Source organism: Erpetoichthys calabaricus, chromosome 11 (assembly GCF_900747795.2).
Source record: "Erpetoichthys calabaricus chromosome 11, fErpCal1.3, whole genome shotgun sequence".
Lineage (NCBI taxonomy): Eukaryota > Metazoa > Chordata > Cladistia > Polypteriformes > Polypteridae > Erpetoichthys > Erpetoichthys calabaricus.
This window is the reverse complement of record NC_041404.2, coordinates 56,730,171-56,738,205: the sequence shown is the minus strand read 5'-3', so window position 1 is coordinate 56,738,205 and position 8,035 is coordinate 56,730,171. Positions and strand designations below refer to the sequence as shown.

General features: G+C 42.3%; 1 protein-coding gene across 2 annotated transcripts in view; it reads left to right on the top strand.

Moving 5' to 3' along the window:
- The first annotated feature begins 297 nt into the window (after positions 1 to 297).
- Positions 298 to 8,035, top strand: part of mapk9 (mitogen-activated protein kinase 9) — a 125,837-nt gene continuing 118,099 nt past the window's right edge. The window contains exon 1 of one of the 2 annotated variants that reach the window (XM_051934222.1): positions 298 to 316. The gene's annotated coding sequence lies outside the window, so the exon portion shown is untranslated. The other variant, XM_051934221.1, reaches the window with a different exon arrangement.

Sequence of the window (8,035 nt, the reverse complement as noted above, 5' to 3'; positions counted from 1 at the left end):
CAGAATCTTTAGAGACTTCCTGCAAGGGACATGACCTAAAGTGGTGAAACTCGCATCCATAAATATCATCTCCGCAACATGTTCTTTTGTGTTGAAAAGTCCTCCTCTAAAGAGGGCGCCACTGAGCTCTTCGAGTTCTAACTTGTGCTGCTGGAGACCCGCCTGCCCCGCGGTTGAGTTTCTGAAGCTTCTCTTTCGCGCGTTAACCGCCTGCTGTGAAAAAAAGCGCCTCCGCATGTCCTTGTACGCATGTGTGTGCAGGGCAGGGTGACGTCACTGGTGCTTCCTGCCTGCTCGCTCCGGGGTTTGTTGCCGAGTAGGTAGAGGTGGTGGTGTAACTGGTGGCGGTAGTGTTGCTTTTGCTGGTGCCAGTGTTAGTCAAGGAAGGTGGAGGAAGAAAGACAACAGCCGCAGTCATGTTCTTGACAGCAGCATGGAATTTATGAGCTGACTGGAATGAGGCATCGCGGACTGTAATTTCCTGCACATTCCGAAACGAAGTTACCCCTCTCTTGTGGACGAGGAGCGATTATTTTATAAGACTGGCAGTTTGTGACACACTTATATATGCACGAATTTTTACCGTGCCTTTTGGGCCTGAATGTTGTACCGAGCTGCGCCTCTGTGGTGTCCGGCTGTGTACGAGAACGCCTGGAACAGTGAAAGGAGAAGGTAGGTCAGTCGGTGGGTCGATCTGTCTTAATAAACGGAGTCTGATTGCAGACACGGTGCTGCAGTCTGTCCGCCGGCAACGTGCAGTCAAATGCCAAAGGGTGGAGAGCAGTCATTTTTAATTGTGGTAATAAAAAAATAAATCGGGCCATCGGCATACTTAACGGTTCACCGTTGTATATTTGTTGTTGGCCTTCTACTGCAGGGTGGACGGTGGTAGCCTTAATTGATTTTTTTTTAATGATTTCCTGACGCAGTGGCTAAAATGACAGCTGGAAAACTTGTCATTTTCGTTGCAGTCTTTGAGAAGTCCTTATTTGATGGGTTGACCACTTAACAATAAACGTGAAATGAAGCTAGTTTCAGTATACAGTACAGCAATTTTACTAATCATTGTTTAATAGAGGACTGCATTGACCGCCTCCAAGGCACTATAGCTAGAATTACAGAGAGAGAACTTTATTTGACCCCAGGGGGAACTTTGACTTGTTACAGAAGTTCTTTAAATAAATACATGCATAAGTAATTGGATACATTATATATATATATATATATAAACACACTATTGTCTAAAATGTCTGAATGACTAAAAAGAAAGAAAAAGTCTCCCTCTTTGTCCCACTACACAGTATGCAAGCTCATTGCTGTTGCTGTAAAGGAGGCCCAGTTGTAATTCTTGACACACGTATGCTAAATAACTCGGTGGTAGTGTGTTACAGAGAGGATGTGCAGCATTGTTTATAATGGCACTGTTTTGTGTTAATCCTGTCTCTCCACTACATAGATAGATAGATACTTTATTAACCCCAAGGGGAAATTCACATACTCCAGCAGCCACATACTGATAAAAAACAATATTAAAGAGTAATAAAAAAGCAGGTAAAAACAGACAATAACTTTGAATAATGTTAACGTTTAACCCCCCCCCCCCGACCCCGGATGGAATTGAAGAATCACATAGTTTGGGGGAGGAACGATCTCCTCAGTCTGTCAGTGGAGCAGGACAGTGACAGCATTCTGTCGCTGAAGCTGCTCTTCTGTCTGGAGATGACACTGTTTAGTGGATGTGTTGGATTCTCCATAATTGATAGGAGCCTTTTGAGCGTCCGTCGCTCTGCCACAGATGTCAGACTGTCCAGCTCTGTGCCTACAATAGAGCCTGCTTTCCTCACCAGTTTGTCCAGGCGTGAGGCGTCCTTCTTCTTAATGCTCCCTCCCCAGCACACCACGGCATAGAAGAGAGTGCTCGCCACAACTGTCTGATAGAACATCTGCAGCATCTTATTGCAGATGTTGAAGGACTCCAGTCTTCTAAGGAAGTATAGCCGGAACTACTGCCTCTAGGGGGACCAGAATGTGTCCGCTAACTGTGCCTGCCCTTTTAATTAGCTTGTTGATTCGTTGGGCCTTTCTTGAAGTGATCTTCCCAGCTCTGCACACCTGAGCATTGTAAATTGCACTGGCCATTGCAGATTTGTAGAAGATGTGTGGACAACAAGGATGATCTGCTGTGGCAACCCCTAACGGGAGTAGCCGGAAGAAGAAGTTTAAGACGTCACTGCAAATATTCAAGGAGCACAGTCTCCTAAAGAAAAAATGGGGAGTGGTCTCCCCTAGACTTTCTCATATACTCAGATATGGGGATGGATATTTGAGGAGTAAACTGCAAGACAATGATTAAATTTTTATACTATGTACATTAAAGAACCATCAAAATCAAACCAATAATATATTGAACAGTTATTATAAAAGTATAGTTGAATAAATCGGGCTCTGCTGCTACATGAATAAAAGGTAAAGTACCACTTCCGGTTAACGGAAATACCCCAAAAGTTGATAGAAATCTACGTTTTGTACCTAATACTTGTATGCAAAATTTGGTTGGCTTAAGTGAAAGTATATTCAAGTTATTGTCTTTATACACACACACACACGTAGACAGACACACAGATGTAATTCCAGAAATTATATTTTCGGACTCCGAGAGGTCTAAAACATTGAGATTCATCAAAATCTCGAAATGGAATTTTTGGAGGATTCCAATATTTCCTCTCACTTCTTATATGAGAAAGTTAAAAGGAATATAATTAGATATCGAAAAAGGAAGCCATAATGTGAAGGAGGGTCTCATGAGCAGGAAGAAAATTAGAACTGTATTTCAAGTAGAAACAACAATCCTGACCAGGAACTGAAACCTTAAAGCCTTCAAGCATGTTGATCTGACTAAGCGATGTTAAAAGTGGTGTCCCTCAGAGATCAGTGCTGGGGGCCGCTGCTCTTTTTAAGATGCATAAACTGTCCAGACAATAATTATAATCATTAAGCTGGTCTGCAAAGTCAGTTTGCAGATGAGTCCACATCAGTGACAGGGTGAACTGGTCTTGTCATACAGAGGAACTAGATTAGAGATCTTTATTGTCACATATTCTGCGAGGGCATTATGAATTCTCATGCCACTACATTGCGGGGTGTAGTGAAGTATATAGTCCAATGATGTTGTATAAATAAATACAATAAATAAGAGCAGCAGGAGAATGGTCGAATCAATTTGCATAGTTCAAAACAGAATTGTACAGACATATATTGTATTAAACAGTAAAAAAATATATATAGATGACAGTACACTTTCAATGTACAGTAGAATTGGACGTAAACCAGAAGGTGGGACTAGGTACAGTACAGGGAAGGTAAAATCAGGTCATCGAGAGTTAAGTGACCTTATGACCGGAGGAAGAAGCAAGTGAAGCGTGTGGTGAGGCTCCGGTAGCATTTACCAGAAGGCAGAAGTGAAAACCAGATGTGTTTGATGGCTGTCATCAGAAGATGATGGATTTAGCTCTCCTCAGTGATCTAGAGTAGTAGATTGTTAGGAAGCCATAAAAGCTTAGCCCCAGTGATCGTAGAAGCTATACACAGTATGAAAGGGCACAGCAGACTGCTTTTTTTTCTTAGGAGACTGTATCCTATTAATGTGAGTAGTAACATATTCATATTCTACAACTCTTATGGTGGCCAGTGTGATCTGCTACAGTGTGGTGTGCTGGGTCAGTAACATCACTTCAAGAGAGATGCACTGAATCAAAAAGCTAATTGAAAACCTCAGGCTCAGTTATGCATGACCCCCTGGAGGTAGCAGAGGAGAGAACCTGAACAAAACTGAGTACCCTGATGAACAATGCTACACATCCTTTTTCTGACATGCTCACATTGAGGATTTTCAGCCAACAAATTGTTTAGTAAATGTGGGTGAAATGGTAATAGGGCTGCTTCTTACAAGAAGTAATATGCCTTATAAAACTTGACTGTAACTGCCAGGTCAGAAGTTTTCTTGTTTTTTTTAGTCATCCTAATGTATATTTGAAAGAATCTATCTATCTATCTATCTATCTATCTATCTATCTATCTATCTATCTATCTATCTATCTATCTATCTATCTATCTATCTATCTATCTATCTATCTATCTATCTATCTATCTATCTATCTATCTATCTATCTATCTATCTATCTATCTATCTATCTATCTATCTATCTATCTATCTATCTATCTATCTATCTATCTATCTATCTATCTATCTATCTATCTATCTATCTATCTATCTATCTATCTATCTATCTATCTATCTATCTATCTATCTATCTATCTATCTATCTATCTATCTATCTATCTATCTATCTATCTATCTATCTATCTATCTATCTATCTATCTATCTATCTATCTATCTATCTATCTATCTATCTATCTATCTATCTATCTATCTATCTAGCTAGCTAGCTTCTGTAAAAAGACAGATTTCTCCCTGGGACAAATAAAGCTCACTCTGATACTAAACATAGTGGAAGGGCAAATGATTGTAGTCTGAATGCACCTGAATGTGGAAGGACCAAGTTGTGGAGAGTCAGTATGGTGGTCTGACCTACACAATGAAGACAAAAAGAACAAGCAATTCCATAAAAAGCACAAGTCAAGGGGGAGACACAGACACAAGTTCAGAAGCCCAACACACATTTCATTCTTCGTGGGAAACTCCTTCCCTTCAGTGTTTCCCACACAGCAAAACGTAACCCAAAATGGTCCCAAAATAAGCACAAGTCAAGGGCAAGACGCAGACACAAGTTCAGAAGCCCAACACACATTTCATTCTTCGTGGGAAACTCCTTCCCTTCAGTGTTTCCCACACAGCAAAACGTAACCCAAAATGGTCCCAAAATGAAACTCAAATGCGAAATGAAGGCAGGCGTCTCCTTTTATGCTGCACCTGGGAGTACTCCAGGTGGCTTGTTAGCGAGAATCCGGAAGTACTCACAGGACAAAACAGGGCTCTGCAGCTCCCCCTGGCAACTCCCACTGAACCCAACAGGACTGTCCTAAACTCCAACTCCCATGTTGCCTTGTGGGAATCCTAGCCAACCACTGCAAACTAGGGGAATGCCATGTAGTGTCCTGTGTTTGTTCTCTTCCTCCAGTCCTTCCGGTTCACAGGCGTCCCAGCCGGGGTCCGCCACAATATCTATCTATCTATCTATCTATCTGTTTTTTACTTTTTATAGTGCTTTTTATATCTATCTATCTGTTATAGTGGGGCAAAACGATGATGCAGGACAAAAGTAAGCTGCTTGGCATGCCAACTGGGCAAAAAAAAACCTTGTTTAATTTAAACAAAAGCAACGTAAAATGAGAATGAAATTCAAGCACTTCAATGTGTGTTTATTATCAATAATGAGTCATTTTTATAGGAATGTCATTTCTGGCTCAGGTTAGCGCAGGAGTCTGGTCAACATCAAAATGAACGCCATCTTCTAGGAGCGGTCACCTTTTATATGGTGTGGTCTGGAAGGGATGGGGCTTCTTTTGTCTTGCTGCCCTCAAGGGATGGTTTCTTGAGGCTGTGAGAGAAACAGGACAGAAGACTGTTAGTGGCAGTGCCTCCTCTCGTCCTGGGGTGGTATTACTTACTGTAGGCGAACCTGGAAGATGACCCTCTGGTGCACATGCATGACACTATCTATCGATCGAGCTTCTGTAAAAAGACAGATTTCCCGCAGGGGACAAATAAAGCTCACTCTGATACCAGACATAGTGGAAGGGGAAAAAGGCAGAGCTTGTGGCATAGTGGTTAAAGACTTTGGAGGTCAGACCTTGAGGCTGTAGATTCAAATCACACTCCTGACAATGTGTGGCCTTGAGCAGGTCACTTCATCTGTCTTGTGCTTCAACTGGAAAAAACGAAAAGAAGTTTAACCAGTTGTATTTCAGATGTAGTAAGTCACCTTCTATTATGGCTTCAGCCAAGTAATACTTAATGCCGAATCAGCTAAAGTGCTATAAAGGCACGTATAGGCTTATGCAGATTTGTGGCAGATGACATTTAATGCAAGTTAATGTAAAGTATCACATGTAGGAATTAGAAATGTTAGATTTGATTACACAATGGAAGGACTGAAACTCGAAAGTACACCTTTATAAGAATGACCCAGGAGACAAATTGGACTCACCACCCTGATCAAAACACCGTGATGTCCCTACATTGATGGATTAAAGGAAGTCCACATGACCGTCATCATCAAGTTCTTCCATGAGAACCCTGAATACAATGAGGACTGATTGTGAGGTCATTTATGTTAGGTAGAATGCCAAGAGGGGGCTTGGTGGTCTAGTGGCCTCTGAACCCCTGCAGATTTTATTTTTTTCTCCAGCTGTTTGGAGTTTTTTTGTTTTTTCTTTCCTTACCTGACCATCAGACCTTACTTTTATTCTATGTTTAATTAGTGTTCCCTAATTCTATTTTCTTATTTATTTTGTCTTTTTTCTCTTTCTTCATTATGTAAAGCACTTTGAGCTACATCATTTGTATGAAAATGTGTTATATATATATAAATGTTGTTGTTATCACTACATCGAGACAGTGTACAGAAGTGGTCAAGAAATCTTATAGGCAGGGCTGACGCCATCAACAAGGCAAATTAGGCATTTGCCTGGGGTGCAGATCATAAGGGGTCGGGGGAAAACTCAGCTACACGGGGTTAGCAACTAAACAGTCCGTCTGCGCACTAATAAGCTTGGCCTAGGGCAGAAAATCACCTAGCACCAGCACCGCTTATATGGTCCTGGGTTATCTTTGTGGAGTGGAGTATGAGTCGATAGATAGATAGATACTTTATGATCCTGTTCAGTGGATGCAGTGGATTCTCCATGATTGACAGGAGTCTGCTCAGCGCCCGTCGCTCTGCCACGGATGTCAAACTGTCCAGCTCCGTGCCTACAATAGAGCCTGCCTTCCTCACCAGTTTGTCCAGGCGTGAGGCGTCCTTCTTCTTTATGCTGCCTCCCCAGCACACCACCGCGTAGAAGAGGGCGCTCGCCACAACCGTCAGATAGAACATCTGCAGCATCTTATTGCAGATGTTGAAGGACGCCAGCCTTCAAAGGAAGTATAGTCGGCTCTGTCCTCTCTTACACAGAGCATCAGTATTGGCAGTCCAGTCCAATTTATCATCCAGCTGCACTCCCAGGCATTTATAGGTCTGCACCATCTGCACACAGTCACCTCTGATGATCACGGGGTCCGTGAGGGGCCTGGTCCTCCTAAAATCCACCACCAGCTCCTTGGTTTTGCTGGTGTTCAGTTGTAGATGGTTTGAGTCTCACCATTTAACAAAGTCCTTGATTAGGTTCCTATACTCCTCCTCCTGCCCACTCCTGATGCAGCCCACCATAGCAGTGTCATCAGCGAACTTTTGCACGTGGCAGGACTCCGAGTTGTATTGGAAGTCCGATGTATATAGGCTGAACAGGACCGGAGATAGTACAGTCCCCTGCGGCGCTCCTGTGCTGCTGACCACAATGTCAGACCTGTAGTTCCCGAGACGCACATACTGAGGTCTGTCCTTAAGATAGTCCACGATCCATGCCACCAGGTCTACTCCCTGGTGTCTACTCCCATCTCTGTCAGCTTGTCCCTAAGGAGCAGAGGTTGGATGGTGTTGAAGGCGCTAGAGAAGTATTTAAGTAAATATATATACAAGTAAATAGAGGGTATGCTTAAGTTTTATAGTACACTAGTGAGGCCACACCTGGAGTACTGGGCTCAGTTTTGGTCTTTCTATTACAAAATCGACATAGCAGTGCTAGCGAAAGTCCAGAGACCAGCAACTAGGCTGACTCCAGGGCTATGAGGTATGTGCAATAAGGAGAGATCAAAAGAGTTGAACCTTTTCAGTTTAGGCAAATGGAGAAATAGGGGGCATGATTGAAGATTTCAAATTATATAAGGAATTAGAATAGTAAATCCGAGTGGTTACTTTAAAATAAATTCCAAAACAAGAAATTGGGACACAGTTTGGAAACTTGTTAAGGGCAGAT